General features: G+C 45.7%; 1 long non-coding RNA gene across 1 annotated transcript; it reads right to left on the bottom strand.

Annotated features, from left to right (window-relative positions):
• Positions 1 to 3,189: 3,189 nt before the first annotated feature.
• On the bottom strand, positions 3,190 to 10,784 carry LOC146502901 (uncharacterized). The gene is made up of 2 exons (XR_014868812.1): positions 4,020 to 10,784; positions 3,190 to 3,445 (listed from the first exon to the last, which is right to left on the bottom strand). It is a non-coding gene; the product is annotated as an uncharacterized LOC146502901 (long non-coding RNA).
• Positions 10,785 to 17,394: the final 6,610 nt, after the last annotated feature.

Raw genomic sequence — 17,394 nt, 5'->3', positions numbered from 1 at the left:
GGGCTGGCCGCTCCCTTAGAGACAGGCGATGAGGAGTTTGACCATCCGGGGCTCAGAGTAGAGCCGCTGCTTCTCCATATCGAGAGGAGCCCGTTGAGCTGGATGCCTCCTGAGTGAGGTGTTCTGGGCATGCCCCACTGGGAGGAGGCCCAGGGCAGACTCGGGACACGCTGGAGAGATCGTATCTCCTGGCTGGCCCAGGAACGCCTTGGTGTTCCCCGGCACAAAGGAGAGGGAGGTCTGGGCTTCTCAGGTTAAGCTGCTGCCCCTGCCCCACACAGATGGAAGGAGATGATGGACCACAGTGGGAATGAGCTAACTATAACGCTCTGTGATATTAACTGAGTTTTCTATATGAAGTTTAAAACTTTCCTAAAATATCTTTTCACCAAACTGAAGGTGGATCTCTCTGAGAAACAACGTTTTCCACATATTCCACACCTGCTGCTACTTTTATGCTACTTATGGTACTGCAGTTATGGCATTTGTAAATGTTGTGTGATCAGACACAGGGTAGCCTGGGAAACTCTCCTGCCTTTCTGTCAGTGTAAAGAAGTTAAACTATACATTTAATCCCATTTAATATATTTGTAAAAGTGCAATCTCAATACTAAACCTCCTCAGTGCCTTTTGTTGTAAAGCAAAGGTTTAGTTAACTGACAGATCAGTAAACAGTAAACACCAGTAGAAGCTTTCTATCATTTCATTGTTCATGTCTTGGTTCGTTTCTCTGTTGTAGTATGAAAGGTCGTGATGGAGTTCTTTAGCATTCAGAAAGTCATCCAGCAGACCGGACTGGTGTCACGGTGGGACCGATTCTGGCCCCTGGGCCTCATCTTTAATCAGGCCGTTCTCACTCCCGAGGCGTAACATGCCGACGTTTTGTCACGTCCCGCGGCGTTCCTGAGGAAGGCGAAAGGAGACCGTCGGCGTTCTTACGGTGTGTTCACACCGAACGCGATGGACGCGAACAAAAACGCCCCAAACGCCCCTAATTTGACGCGTGCACATTCGCGTCTCAACGCGTGTCCAAGAAAAATCCATCGCGCTTCAAAATATGATATTTTGACGCGCGTGAACCGGAAATGTGGGAGGGATGCGGGAGGAAGTTGTGCCAGACCGGTATCTTTGCAAGATGGCAGCTGTCGAGTTAGCGCTTGAAGAGAGAGTCTCCCTTCTCTATGTACTGTGGAGAGCAGAGCAGCGGCGTAAAAGACGCCCTCGCCGTACCTGGGTCCATCAGGTCCTCCAGAGGCGTGAGCAGTTTGGTGAGTTTCACCATTTGCTCCAGGAGCTGCGCCTGGATGACGGCCGATTTCAGCGATATCACCGTCTTTCACTCGGCCAGTTTGAGGACCTGCTTTCCCGCGTCGGTCCCAGAATCGCCCGCCTAGACACCAACTACAGGCGCTCAATCCCACCTGCAGAGCGCCTGTCCATCTGCCTGAGGTTAGTAAAAGTATTTAATATGGTAGTCCTTTATTGATACCTGTGCTAATATATGCTAAACTATCCATTTATACACTGCTAACGTGGATGTGCTATGCTAACAGTGAATGCTCTCGGTTTTTACTGAAAGCAAACTGTGGTACGGAGACGACTGTTTATAATATTTCTAGTGATACTCAGAAGGTCTCATCAAGTCCCGATTTAATTCAATTTATGCTGTTATCAGTGTTTGCAATGATAGCATGGCTGTGGTGTCATATCAATGTATGCGCTCGGTGTTTGCTGATATCAAACTGTAGCATTAGGACCACTGAGTTAACCTTTGTAGTGATACTCACTCCTTTTTATTTAGACCTGGTTTAATTCTGGGATAGTTGAATATTTGTATATAATCACCGCAGACTGTTTTAGATTATATCTAATATATATCATGTAATTATCCTTATAATTACAAAAGGTTTTATGTAAGATTTATGTTTTGCAATTTGTAATTTTGGAATTTCAATAATGTATTTTGTAACTGCAGTACACATAATACTCATTTTAAACAATTTTGTCCAGGTTCCTGGCCAGCAAACAACTCCTCCAGAGAGGCTGTCCTGGTGAGGGAGAAATTCATGGCTCACTTCTCAGCGGAGGGAGCTGTGTCTTGGCAACCAAAGGAGTAGCCTGTTTGAAGTCCGAGTGACTTCCCCACAACGGCTCTTTTAAGAGCCACCCACAAACCTCTAAAGAGTGTTCCTGTCCTTTTAATTTTTTCTTAATAAATGGAGCTCTACTCCAAAATAAACTAACCTCTTTTTACTCTCTTAAGTAACTTGTCTTCACTATGTTCCTATATACAGTGTGGTGCAAAAGTTTGGGCAACCTTATTAATAGTCATTATTTTCCTGTATGAATCACTGTTACAATGAAAAATGTCAGTTAAATATATCATATAGGAGACACACACATTCATATACACTAAATATTTATTTCATTTCTCTTTTTTTGTGTCGCCAATTTATGCACCTGCTTGATTTAAACAGTTATTGCACACTTTCTGTAAACTGCATTTCACTTCTCAAATATCACTGTGTGTCTCCTATATGATATATTTAACTGACTATTTTTATTGTGACAACCAATGATTTGTACAAGAAAATAATTACTTTTCACAATGTTGCCCAAACTTTTGCATCCCACTGTATTAGTATGTTTTGTCATTAGTATAATATGAAATAAATTCTACTTGTGTCAAGTCGGGTGCCAATATTTACTGTGTAGTAGAACAGAGACATTTGTCATTATAAATGTTTATTTGAAAAAATATAAATTCATTAACGAAAACATTTATCATAAATATATGAAATGTAACTATTTACAGAGAGACAGGAATAAAAAGGACCCAGCTTGGAGTGGAAGAGCCTCAGGGAGAAGGAGGAGAAAAATAAGAACATTGTTTCTGCCCTGGAGAGCTGCTGCCTCATCAGAAAACTACTGATCATTAGGGTCCAATGTTTCCAAATTTAACACAGCTGTGCTGTTTTCAAAAGCTAATTTATAAATTTGAAATTTCACGAATTCTCGTGTCTGAGGCGGCATGCTCTCCAGAACAGGAACAAGGCCGAGGAGGAAATGTTCAGTTGGAGACGGGCGTGGCCTCTTTAGGGACTCCAGGATGGCCAGCTCCACCCCCGATGGACCGTCCTGGGACCCGTCCCTCGCCCGCCTTCGAGCTGTCCTCCGCTGTGGGCCTGTAAAACACAGCACAAAACAACACAAAGTAATGAGAAGGCTGCTACTAGATTTTTATTTTCAAAATTGAAAAAAACATGATATAAACAGATTGGTTGTAGATATTTAGTAAAGGTGATCACAAGGGAATTCAAGCAAGTAAAAAGCTGTCAGTGCTTGATGTTCATACCTGTGGGTGCAGCAGCAGGAGCTGAGGGACCAGGGACTGGGGAGCCAGGAGAAGAGACAGCTGAGGACTCTGCTGCATGATTACTTGACTCTATCAAGACAATATTAGATGTTAACAGGTTGAAGACAATAGTCATAGAGAATATTATATTATTATATACTTATTATTATTATTATATACAGTGGTCTCTCATTTATTGCAGCACATGAACAGTAGTCACAGTTCTCACAAGTTGATTCTCAAAGTGCAAACCTTTGTCGATTTTAAAACGTAAAAGTATTATGCCGCACTTTTTCTCCGTCTGCGGCGCCACTTTTGTGCGCCTTTTTTGCTCCCGGTGCAGGTGTGTATTTCTGAATGAGGCTCATAGTTATGAGTGTTTTTGTGCTGTTTTTTACTATTGGACGTGATGGTTATCAAAACCAAACATGATAAGTTTGGCAAGCGCAGGAGACACGACACGGAGGAGATTTGTCATTTGGGCTGCAGAATGCAATGCGCATTGTTGAAAGCTGTACGGTGCAATAAAAAAAATCAGCGAAAAGGCGAGGCAGTGACGGATGAACAGCGGGACTACTGTATACTGTTTATTAATAAACAAAATATGTTCCTGTATGACAACACGCATAAATTAACTGCCTACATTAACTCAATGTAAACATACCTTCTGACTGACACTCCCCTGCTGCCTCTTCGGGCTGTCCCTGGTCCTCGGGGGAGAAGTTCTCCACGGTCCGCACCATATTACCGCTAGTCTCCCGCGGGGTGAGGAAGGGGTCCAGAAACCCCATGACCGCGAAGAACTTCCATCTTCTCCCCGATCCTGCTGCAGACCCACTCCTCTTCTCCTTCTCTGCCTTCTTCTCCTTATTATAAGTGTCCCTGAGGCTCTTCCACTTTCTCCTGCAGATGTCCTCTGAATAAACGCATTATCTTGTTAGCGGAAAGGTATTTGTACATCAGTGGGAAAATAGCGGGACAGTAGGCGGGCTTGCTAGCTTTTGCGCGGGTTCATCGGGTCAGTCTGAAAATTAAAAAGAAGGAATGAACTTACCAGGTTGCCCGATCTCCTCACTTATGTGTCTCCAAGCTAGGTCCTTTTTATCCTGTCTCGGTAAAAGTAGTAGCTAGCATCGTATAGCTCCGGGTGATTAGCCACGGCACTGATTAGCTTTTCCTCCATACTGAATGAAGAATGAAGGGCTTTGGCTGGACCTGCCCCTTTGACCTAGGTCAGAGCCACGTCACCAGGCTCCTGATTGGTTGTCGCGGCGCGATTTGACGCTGGAGTTCAGATTTTTCCAACTCGAGCGGTAGACGCGAAACGCGCGTATGCACAAAATGCAACACAAAAACTCACGCGCGTGGTTTTATTCGCGAGTCAAACGCGCCAGACGCGCTACACTGACGCGCGTTTCACGCGTTTTGGCGTTTTCGCGACGCAAATCTGCTTCCGAATTTTCGCGGGACCCGCAATCGCGCGTCATCGCGCTTTTCCATTGACTTTACATGTAAACCTGACGCTCTATTCGCGTCCATCGCGTTCGGTGTGAACACACCGTTATGGTACGCGGTGGGTTATGGCCGAAATCCAGTGCAATGACGCTCCCGCGGTAATAGACGTTCCAGCCCTGTATTCCAGCCCTAACCATAACCTTTTTCCTGAGCTTAACCAGGACTTTAATGATGTTAAATAGCGTGTTTCTAAGCGATTTGAAGAAAAAGAGCAAACATGTGTAGATTGAGTCCATACGGTTCTCATATTTCCTCATTTTTCCGAGGTCGTCATTTAGGAACGTGGTGGGTAGCCGAAAACGTAATATGTTGACGATTTGTCACCTAGCGTAAAATGTTACGCTTTGGGAGTGAGAACGTGTTGCTTTAATACACCTGCTCTAAAGCACACAGAACTAAAACATAATCTATAAACATCGTGTTACATACAGCGACTGGTTTGGCACTGCCGATGGAGACCACAAAGTCATCAGTAAAGTGTTTACAGAGGTCATAGGTCAGGTAAACCATGGGTTAATTCAGGGGTGGGCAATCCCAGTCCACGAGGGCCGGTGTCCTGCAGGTTTTAGATCTCACCCTGGGTCAACACACCTGAATCACATGATTACTTCGTTACCAGGCCTCTGGAGAACTTCTAGACATGTTGAGGAGGTCATTTAGCCATTTAAATCAGCTGTGTTGGTTTGAGGACACATCTAAAACCTGCAGGACACCGGCCCTCGTGGACTGAGATTGCCCACCCCTGGGCTAATTTCTTCATTGACTTCCAAACAACCAGAGGAGTAGAAGAAAGACTGCAGGTGTTGATCTGAAATACTTTGACATGTGCAACAGAAGCTAATATTAGCTTAGAAATGACAGTCTTCATGAAGTGTTCCTGAATATCATCTGACTGGGTTATGATGACAGATGCAGTAAATATGTGGTGGGTTTATATTTAATTTACTTCCACGGCTGCTGGAAAGTTTGTGAATTTCCCTAAAAATGTACTCATTGTTGTTAAATTATTGGTGATGTAGAAGAAACAGAGACGTTTGTGCACATCTGTTCCCTCTGAAGGACCAGGCAGAGATTTATACTGGACAAACACAACCCGAGGAAACACACACACACACACTGGAATGCTGTCTGAAAAACAGAAGCAGATGTAAGAAAGTGTGAACACTAAAAATATATAGACACACACACACACAGTGGGGGTAAACAGAGCTGGTCGGCTGGCACCGTCCTGTCACTGTTATTCCAAACTCAGACATTCCACAACTCACTTTCCTCCCAACAATTACCCTCCAGACTCTGTGTGTGTGTGTGTGTGTGTGTGTGTGTGTGTGTGTGCGCGCGCGTGCGCGCGCAAGCAGCAGAGGTCAGCAGGTCATCGGCAAACAAAAGGAGAAGGACGGCGGCTCTAAACTCTGACACTCGGGGTCCTTTCAGCAGCCCTCACGGTCCGAACGCAAACAGGAAGTGAAAACGTGTTTTATGATTCAGTTTCACATAGTAAGGCGGGCTGACTGCACACACCTGGATGTCTTATTTTACGCCTGGATGTTGGCGGTTTGGTGCTCAGTCTGAAGAAAGTTACAGCTGAGCACGTAGAATCGATCGATGTCTCCAGTTTTAAAATCTGTGCTCTCGACACAGGCCGAATAAAAGCGACCCTGTAGCATTTAGCACTGTCTCCACTGCTGCACAAACTTCTGCCTATGAAATATTAGCATGAAGAATCTGAGCCCAAAGTCCAAATCCAGAAAAATCTGTCGTTTATTAGCAGTCATCTGTGTCCCTGGTCACGCCTGGTTTTAGTTGCACTGTTGTTTCTGGAGCCAGAAGTGACAGAATGTAGAAACGTGCTAGCAGCTAATACAAGCTAACGCATAGCTAGGCGCATGCTAATCAGCAACACCCAAATACAATCAGAGAATTTCACAAAGACTGGAGCTCACACGTCACGGTTAAATTGTTACTAAATTAACCTCACAGTCGTCAAATTATTGATCAGATGATGTCATTAAAAAGGCTCCAACAGCACAAACGCGCCCCGGACGTCGCTGAGGTGAAGCCTAGCAGATAGCTAGCAGCTAATACAAGCTAACGCATAGCTAGGCGCATGCTAATCAGCAACACCCAAATACGATCAGAGAATTTCACAAAGACTGGAGCTCACATGTCAAATTAAATTAAATTAAATTAAATTAACCTCACAGTCGTCAAATTATTGATCAGATGATGTCATTAAAAAGGCTTCAACAGCACAAACACTCGCTGAGGTGAAGCCTAGCAGACAGCTAGCAGCTAATACAAGCTAACGCATAGCTAGGCGCATGCTAATCAGCAACACCCTTAATACGATCAGAGAATTTCACAAAGACTGGAGCTCACATGTCAAATTAAATTAAATTAAATTAAATGAACCTCACAGTCGTCAAATTATTGATCAGATGATGTCATTAAAAAGGCTCCAACAGCACAAACACTCGCTGAGGTGAAGCCTAGCAGACAGCTAGCAGCTACAGCTAATGTGGATTTTATGAAGTGGGAATTATTTTTGTATCAGGCTGTAAACATGTTTATTTCTGCTGTAAAGTTGGACATGCCAGTCTGTGGGGTCTGACTCACCGCTGGAGCCTCAACTGCCCATTAGAGGAAGTTCAGTTTTAGTACTTCCTTGTTGGTTGCAAAGTGTCAGTCACACGTTTTCCTGGATTTACTCCTTACACGCACAAACACACAGACACACACTTAATTTCCCATATGCTGGACAAAACTTTCATCACCACACCTGTAATTATTTACAGAAGCGACTGCAGGGACTTGTCTGCAGAAAGCTACGCGTGCACCCGAGGCAGCAGACTTCAAAGATACACAACAACAAATCAGCTGTTTCCAGCTGTCAGTGCCCACAACTTATCATCAGTCAATCAGAGTATAATCAATTAATAAAAGCTCATAATTTATGAGGACGTTTTTCTCGTAGGTGGTCTTTAAAGAGAATGCTCTATGGCTCTTCCACACCTGGAAGCTACATCCTGTGCATCCCGCTCTTCCTCATCATCTGTGTCTTTTTCTAAGAGCTGCACTGACAGACTGGGAGTTCATCCACGTCCTGGAGGATGTTCCACGCCATCACACAGCGCTCAGTACCTCAGCAGGTACTGAGCGCTGCTAACAAGCACAGCAGCTGTCTGATGTTAGCCTAATGCCTCCCAGACCGCAAACCGTGCTCTGCTGGCTGATCAAGTCTCTGTGCGAGCTCGGCGGCGTTTCCACAGTGATGTGGCAGTGAAATCTGAGCAGACTACTTTTTTCCTCCCAGCTCCACCAAGCTGTGGACAGAGACCGGAGAGGATGGCGTTCAGAAAACCTCTGCAGCTGGATTTGAAGCCGAGAGCTCGCTGTGGTTAGGCGGTGATGTCCGCCTCACCAGAAACTGTCGGGCTTCACCTGCAGCCTCACCGGATCATCTGGAGGCTCTGCGTGAGCGACGCCTGCACGCCTGTCAGGAGTCTCTGAGCTTTTTCAGATCCTGGTGAGGTCACAGAGAACCGTCGTGTCCTGGTTTCACGTCTTGGCTGTTTCCTGCGTGCCGGATCAGCTAACAGCCTCGTATGAAGTCACCGGAGCGCACACCGATATTCCATCTCTAATAACCGACCACATTTCCACTGCTAATGACACGGCAGCAGCCATCTTGGCTCCGCGCACTGTCTCATTACAGACTGCGAAACCGATGGCGGCGTGGCGGCACGACCGACCTGCATGTGTGTGTTTGACAGTGTGTGCTGAGGACAGGGAGAGCGTTAAAGGCTGCAGGTGTTTTTATAAGAAAGGCAGATTAACGCTACATCGTCTCCGTCGCCTCCGAACTCTTCTGATGATTCGAGCATCATCGTTTCTTCTGTAGCTGTCAACGCCGCTCGAGCAGGAAAGAAAACTGAAAAAAACCAACCCCAGTCCCCAGAGATGACGGGATTTAGTGCAAACAGGAACTGCACAGACTCTGTGAGAGCCTCATGATTCAGCAGCAATAATATGAGGCGACTGTTTCACTGTGGAGGAGTTTTGGTCCACTCCTCTTCACAGCGTTGCTTCAGTGCATTGATGTGTGCAGCATTTATCCATGCACAGCTCTCTGAGCTCTTAGATCTGCTGCTGGACTTGATCTTTGTCCTGCTGATGACCCAGTTTGGTCCAAGCTTCAGCTGTGGGACAGACGTCCTCATACTGGTGTACAGAGGAGTCCACTCAGTGACTGTCAGGGGCTTAAATCCTCACCCTGTGCAGACGGTTGGTGTGAGGTGTGGATATGCTTGGTTTTGTGTTTCATGGACAAACATCTCCGGCCTGGTCTGTAAAAAAGGACGTAGAAGCTTTGCAAACCTCAGCTGTGCTGCCATGAACTTTGACCTGCTACCTGAGCCCTGGACAGTCTGGATGGAGCTCTTAACGTGTATCTTTACGCTGAGGCTCTACAGTATACTCGGGTTGATAGTTCGTTACTCCTGACATACGCTGTGTCATCAATAGCAGCATTTTTGCACAGATGAAGTTCATAACTTGAGTTTTACATTGAGAAAGTCACCCGGAGCTCCTGGGCGTGCGTCTGGCGCAGTGATCCTCCGTGTCTGCCTCCCATCACGGCTCACCTGTTGCTCACCGCAGATGTTGGATCGCTAACATCGTGTTTTCTCCCAGCAGTGACTGATGAGCTCCAGTTGATGTTTTTGGAGCGTTTTCCTCATATTTGTTGGTGAAACAGCAGATTTTCTTCATTATATCTGAATTCTGCTCAGATCGGTTTATGGCCTTTAATTAGCAGAGGAGTGGAGAGGCTTTCTAACCCTGCTGCTTATTACAGACTCACACTGAACGCGTATGTGTGTGAGTGCGGGTTTGGCCTAATCTTTCGGCATCGTTGCCAATAAGCACTTACAGCTGTGGTATGTAGAGTCTGTGTCCTTGTGAGGACCGCGGTGACTTCCAGACTTTCAGAGGGCTGCTGGAGAGCGAAGGGTGGCTTCAGGTTGGGGTTTGTAATCAGCTCGGATACCTGGGAACACACATGTGTCAGTGTGGGTCCCCATAAAGACAGAAATACAAACATGTGTGTGTGCTTGTGACCTAAATGTTGGTTGCGTTGCGGTCTCTGGACCTCTTCAAGCGTGCGCGAGCCTCGACACCACAAGCACACAAGCAGCGCCTCAGCCAAGAGAGAAGGAGGCAGGAGGGAGAGGATGGTCGCCGAAAGGAACGAAGCTTTTCAGAGAGTCTTTGTGTCGACAGAGAAAAGAGAGCAGAAGATACGTGGGGGAAACCTTCTTCTTTCTTTTCTCTCAAAAGACAAAAGTTAAAGACGATGTGGAGAAGATGGAAAAAACAAAAAACTAACATGAGAGGAAAAGAAGAAGTAGTTGTTACAGGAGAGAAAAGCCAGAAAACCAAAGTGAAGAAAATCAGACAAAGAGAGGAACGAATAAAAAACACAACAGAAAGCCAGCGTGATGTTTTTAATTTCATCCTTTCTGCTGAGCTTTTAGTATTTTCTTCCTTTCAGAGTGCTCTTATGTTTTCTCGTTTAAACGAGCCTTCAGGAGCATCTGCTGGCTCAAACCCTTCAAAGCTTTCCTGCTGTGAGACGTGTTAACACGGCAAACAGGAGGCGCACGAGGAGGTGACTCTGGTGGGACTCAAACCCACAACCTGACGTCATCATTCTCTGGTTCTCAGATTTGGCTCCAGCCGTTCTCCTCCATCTCTTTCCTCCTTCTTGTCCCAGCACAGCAGGCGTCCACCCTTCACTTCTGACCCTCTTTAACGTGTCAATGACCAGGAATACGAAAGGAAGTGACCTCAGCCCGCAATGTGTGTTCAACAGCCTTGAAGGGTCAGCTGTGGTGAGAAAAGTGCTTTGTTTTTATATGTGTGCACGCTGCAGTGCTCTTCAGATAAAAACGTGCCGTGCTTCATTCGTCTACGGGAATTCTCTAAAAAGGAAATCTTCAAAATATTTAAACATCACGTGTATTTAAGTGGAAGTTCAATCATTTTCGGGTATGAGCTCCAGCAGATTGAAAGTCAAGGATTCTTGGAGGCAGCTGAGGGGGTCTGGGTCTCTGACCACGATGCTTCTGGGTGAGGTATCCTGGGCATGTCCTACCAGGAGGAGGCCCCGGGGCAGAGCCAGTACAGGCGGGAGTCATTACACCTCTCAGTGAGCTGCAGATGGTGACGGGGAGAGGGAGGCCTCTCTGGTCAGGCGGCGTCCCGTGCAACCCGGCTCGGATAAGCAGCAGAAAATGTGCGTACAGAGAGTTTGAACGTGTGCTCTGATACTTAATATCTACGCAACAAAGATCGTGGCTGCAGCAGAAGAAAAAAAAAAGAGACTAAAATATTTCGTGTTTATTGCTTCAAATCAAAAAACTGAGAGCTGCAGACTGAAAGTGCTGCTGAGCTCCAAACGCTGCAGACGGACCGTGAGGAGCTTCAGAGTCGGGACTGAAAACTGCTGTAAAAGAAGAACGAGCCTGTGCACGAAACTCCTGCGCTGGTTATTAATGCGATCACGGACCGCTAATCTGAGATCATCACAACCTCTGATTCCGAGCAACGCTCCTATAACACGCCAACTGTGTGTGTGTGTGAGTGTGTGAGAAAGCAATTCAGCGGTTTTTGTTGTGTTGTTATGTGTAATGTCTTCATACTCCAGAGTGACATCATTGTTAGGTATGTGTGTGTGTGTGTGAACAGTCATGTTGTGGGAACATAAATCTGGTTACACACTCTCGTATTTGAGGACAAAAAGTTGCCAAATGCAAATCATTTAGTTTCCAGTGTGTTTAAGGTGAGGGGCACAACTCTGAGTGGGGGAACACGCACACATAAATACACACACACACACACAGCGTGATGACTGGACTCTGCTGAGCTGCTCTTCATCCTTTTAGCTGATAACAGCTTAATAAGAACCAAAACTGCAAACGTTTTTTCTTCTTACTGCATTTCCAGTGTTTGCTGTAAATGACTGTTGGAACGTTTAATGCATCATTCGATTGATTATGTGAGATATAAGTGAGAGTTGGAACTCTAACGTCTCCTCCAGCATCAAAATATTTACAAGATGTTAAAGAAAATGCTCAAATATTAAAGTGACTGTAGCTGAAGAGCCGAACGCTGCAGGCAGATCGTGAGCTGTTAGCGAGCCGAAGAACGAGTCTGAGCACGAACAGCAGTTTGTTAATGCGCCACACGTGCAGCTACATCACTGAACCAGCTGTCACTCATCTGAGGTGATCACAGCGTGTGTGTGTGTGTGTGTGTGTGTGTGTGCGTGTCTCCATGCACTGGGTGGTTTTTGTTTAGTCAGCCTTGTTGTGTGTAATGTGTTCATGCTCCAAGGTGTGAAGTCATTGGTGTGTGTGTGTGTGTGTGTGTGTGCGTGTGTGCGTGTGTGTGTGTGTGTGTACCATAAATCATTACAGTTTATGGTCATATTTAAAGTGAAGGTAAGGCTCAGAGTTATGAGTCTCCAGGAAATGAGTGGAAACACGACTGTTTATGATCATCCTGTGTTTATTCATGTCTGCTGTTTCAGGCCGGGGGGCGCGTTGACACACACACACACAGACACACAGGTTCCTACTTCTTTTGTGTTGTCTTCAGTAACTCAAACTTCTTGTAGGATAATCTGATCCTGCAGCCTCGTGTATCAAGCACCGCCTCACCTGCAGCATCAGCTGATGGCCCTGGTACTGCTGTAAGATCCAGATGAACAGAAAGTCCTGTTTGTGCATTAAAGGCTGTTTGGATAACTAACACATACAGGCTGGTTCCCTGAGAGCGCGCACACGCGCGCACACACACACACACACACACACACACACACACACACAGGAGGATGATGTCATTCAAACCTCTTTCTCACTCAGCCAATATGAAAACATGAAAACATGCAGGGCCCCGTGAATGAACCCCAGACACTACCCAGAGCACAGAGACGGTAATGACAGGTGAGCTGCGAGGCGATTGGCTGGAAGGCTCAGACTGGTTTCTAATCACACGTGTGCAGATTACAGAGCAGCTGCTAACGTGTGACGATGACTTTATAATAGACGAAGATCACAAAGCTCGGCACGATCGGCGCTGTGTCATCATCACACGCCGAGGATGATGTAACCCAACTGCGCCGGTGGCTTTTATTGTGAAACAGACGCATTAGATTTCACCAAGACTAAACAGTTCTGGAAACTACCCACGGGGGAAGACCCCTGGAAAAACCCCACCCCACAAAACATGTTGAAATGAGATGTAAACGGCAGAGATGTGGTTTAAAAAGCCCAAACTCATCCCGTTCAGCTGACGTTCGGCTGAAAAGTCCAAATCATGAACTTCCTCTCAGAGCCGACTTGCTCAGCCCGAGTCCTTCAGCCTTTCAGTGATACTGCGATACTGCACCACCCACACACGCAGGAACAATACGTAATACGAGCCTGTAGAAACTCACCATGCAGCACACCGTGACACATCTCCACTCCTCCAATCACAGAGCTGATGATATATCGTATAAACCAATGACGTCGCATAACGTCTGGTGAAAACCTCACAGATGGACTACAAAGAGCTGTTGCTTTAGGCAGTATGAACACAGACGTCCAGCTGAACAAATCGCTTCATCGCTGAGGTTCAAAACAATAAAGTTTAACAGTTACCATGGTGACACGAAGCCCTGCTTGAACTTTGACCTTCACAAGGCTGTCACCCCCTCCATAAATCGAGTGCTGGGTGTAACACTTTCAATACACAGTACTCTACTGCATTCAGTTACATTTGTGTCGATATTTGGCCCCGCCCCTCCCTGAGCCTGGTTCTGCTGGAGGTTTCTTCCTGTTAAAAGGGAGTTTTTCCTTCCCGCTGTCGCCAAAGTGCTGCTCATAGGGGGTCATGTGATTGTTGGGTTTTTCTCTGCATGTGTTATTGTAGGGATGGATGGTGTCTCCTTTCCGTTTTATGGAGGACGCTCAAATGCATCCTCTTATGAAAGGAGGTAATAAAGGAAGCATTGAAAGACCTTTCCTTGGTATTTAGACAATCTGCCCTCATGGCTCTGACAGAGATACTCATGGGTCACTTCAGCAGAATCAAAGCTCTTCACATGCTGAGAAAGATGGACGTGCCCACTGTGACATCACCCACTGGTTTGTGTCGCGTTCCAAAGCCTCGAGACGCCGTTTTCACCGTTACCATCGTCATGTTCTGTAACCAGACCTCATTCCTCACAAATGACCAAATTTACATGATGGACTTCATGTTTCAGTACAAACTAAAATAAAGAAATGAAGTCATCAGGAAAGTGTTTTCCCACAGTCTTCTATAGGACAGAACGTCTGTTTGCAGCCACACCTACCACCCCCTGCAGGCCATCAGAGAGAATGCAGGTTTAGCTTTACTTCTGCTCTGGTTTCACTATGTCCAGCTTTATAGTCTCTGGAAAGTGTCTGCTCTATAGTTGGAGGTAACAGTGTCAGCACTGCAGGAACCACAGTGGTCCGCAGTTCCTGCAGTGCTGACACAGAAGACAGGAAGAACTCCAGCAGTTATGAGAACCATGGAAACATCTGCTGCCTCGAGGTACGTGACTCGTTTCAATCCCAACGAGCAGATGAGCTTTTTAAATTTGTGAGCGGGGCCACATGTTCGTCTCAGCACGATGAGTAACGGCAGCAGCTATCTGTCTGTGGTGACTCGCACGGTCGGTGGACGAGGTCAGACGGTTGGGTCCTCAAGACAAACACACTGAAGTATTTTCCATTTCATGGGTTTAATATTTCTCAGGCTTTTTATAGAAAACTGCTGATTCTCCCTCTTATCTCTTTGTCCTCCCCGTCAGCCTCAGCCTCCTCCTTCCTCCATCTCTGTGACCATTTTAAGCTCCTCTGTGAGTTATTTCTGTCACAGTGGTGAGCTTGTTCTGTGAAACATCTCTTCAAACCCACCTGCCCAGTAAATGTGAATCTACAGTCAGCAACCACAGTTTCCCTGCAGAGCTAACAGAATCTACCAGCTCCTCCAGAGATCGTTAGCAGACGATGAACAAATGCACCAGAAAGTGACTGCCTGCATGTCCTCTTCAGAAGAACCACAAAGAGAGACTAAAAAGCAAAAAAGGGAGATCCTCAAACACCTGCAGAAGCACCGCAACGACAGATAAAGTGACAAAGGGAGGATTTATGAGTCCAAAACTACCACAAAGACATCAAGATAACACAAAATAAGCAAAACACGTCCAAAAAAAGCTGCAAAAAGCAAGAACGAGGCTGCAAAGTGACACAAGAGAACATTATGAAAAGAAGCAACCAAAATAGCACAAATATGTAAGTAAATGACAGCAAGGAGAGTGCAAGAACCATAAACAGCTGCAAGACAGAGCAGCCGTACAAAGGAACAAACACTCAGAGATCATGTTCTGACCAAGCTGCTGACTCTAACCTGGCCGTACAGTCGGGTGGGGTCCGTGGCAGCGCCGCGTTGGCCCGGCTCCGCCCCTTTGAGGCCCGTACTGAGGATTTCATCTCAATGGCATCAAACAGATGGCAGAGCAGGCTCACACTGTGCAAAACTGAGCTCATTACTAGAAACTGTGGCCATGTTTAATATGAACATCCACCAGAGGAGCAGGAGATTTATATGACAGGAAAGAAACAAAAGCAGCAAAGGTCGGCTTTAACCCTTTAAAGCCGGTCAGAGCAGCACGCTCCGTTTTGCATAACTATTTTTAAATCCCGGTAGCACTGCAACCACGTGAGCTAGTGCAATAATTTTTTTTGCATATGAAACCGGAGGAGTTGTACTTACATCTTATGCCATCAGCTTGTCCTCGGTCACAGTTTCCTTCCACATATAGTTTTGCAAAAACTGCATAAAAAGCACTTGCAGCAACAAAAACATAATATTCCAGAAACACGCTTTGCCGATCCGATCAGCTGTTCGTAACACTTCCTACATTGAAACAGACATCAGCGCAAACGATCGCATATCCGCCATTTCCTGGCCGAAACCGGAAGTGACGTCATTTTCGCGGAAAATGTAGTTTTTTACTTGTAGGCCTTAAAAGCCTGTACTGGTGTTTTTATAAGTCATGTTTGACTTTCCCGAATAGTTTCTGGGATGCTTAGAACTTGAATTGCACTGCTGGAAATAGTTTATTTTGATGCTGTTTTCTTTGCAAATTTGCACTATAATATTTATTTTCATTTTTCCTGCAGTGTATAAAAATTGGTGTATTTCAAAAATAAAACTATGAAGACACTCAAAATAAATTTCCTGTGGTGGGAAACTATTTTGTGCAACTTTTTTGTATTTACAGTTTTGAGGGATAAGCCTCTTAAATTTCTCGAACTAAAAATATATGTTAAAAAAACAAAACGATTTTAAATTTTTTTGTAGTTTATTGCACTTTTTTGCAATTTATGTAATTACTATGCACTTAATGCAGACATATTATTAAAATCTGGGCTATAATGGTTGTATTGATGTATAGCAACTTGAAATGCTCCCAAAAATGGCTCCACAGCATGTAAACATATAATATAAGCTCTGGCGGACTTGGTTCTATGGTAGGTCTTAAAGGGTTAATGAGGAGGTGCTGGCAGGAGAGGGTGGGTTTACCATTGATCAATGTCATGATCATATCTGGCAAACAGAGTTCCTTAGAGATGGAATCTCCTCATCAAACATGACCCAGATCTCCGTTTCCACAGTTTACTGATTACTGATACAACAAACATGATAGTCGCTGACGTCCCAGCCTTCATAAACACAAAGTCTGGAGTCATCAACCAGATCCTGAAAGCAATCAAACTGTCCAAATGATTTCAGCTGTAAGCGATCGCTGCGGCTGTTCTCACACGTGATGCAGGAACGATGGAGGACGGGGTAAAGCTGCTCTCATGTCGAGAGTCCCGCAGAGACAAACGGCGCATACTGCAGGACGAAGACGCTGAAAACAGAGCACGAGTGCAGCCATTAACGCTGCTGCGTGCTTTGGTTTACTCGCTGATCCTCAGCTTCACATCTGCACTGAGAGGGACTCTGCTCTGAACCCTTCAAACATCTGTGAAACTGTGAATTCTGCCGCTCATGAACCCGGAGAGGCCGAGGACGACCGCTGAGCGCTAGCAGAACATCTGCGCGTCGGTGCTGACCGTGCAGAGGTGCAGTGTGCCTCGTTCACATCTCTGCCACTGCAAGAGTTTATAGCTGTGATTTCCCAACTTGATACTGAGATTATCTCAGGAGATAAAAATGCTGCTGATCGAATGTTTCCTCAAGATAACATAGCTGAAGTCTGAAATCATCACGCTGGGCCCAGGATCCTGAGCACCGCCTGATATCCAGGCATGAAGCACACAAAGATGCGGTTTCACAAACAGAGGAGGAGGAGGGGGCACAAAGGATGAGGGGGGAGGACTGAAACGCGACTGACCTCCAGTGAAAAATTGAAACCAGTTGTGTTTCTGTGTGTTTGTGAT

Source organism: Neolamprologus multifasciatus, chromosome 14, assembly GCF_963576455.1.
Source record: "Neolamprologus multifasciatus chromosome 14, fNeoMul1.2, whole genome shotgun sequence".
Lineage (NCBI taxonomy): Eukaryota > Metazoa > Chordata > Actinopteri > Cichliformes > Cichlidae > Neolamprologus > Neolamprologus multifasciatus.
The sequence above is the reverse complement of the archived record's forward strand: the minus strand, read 5'-3'. Positions and strand labels throughout refer to the sequence as shown.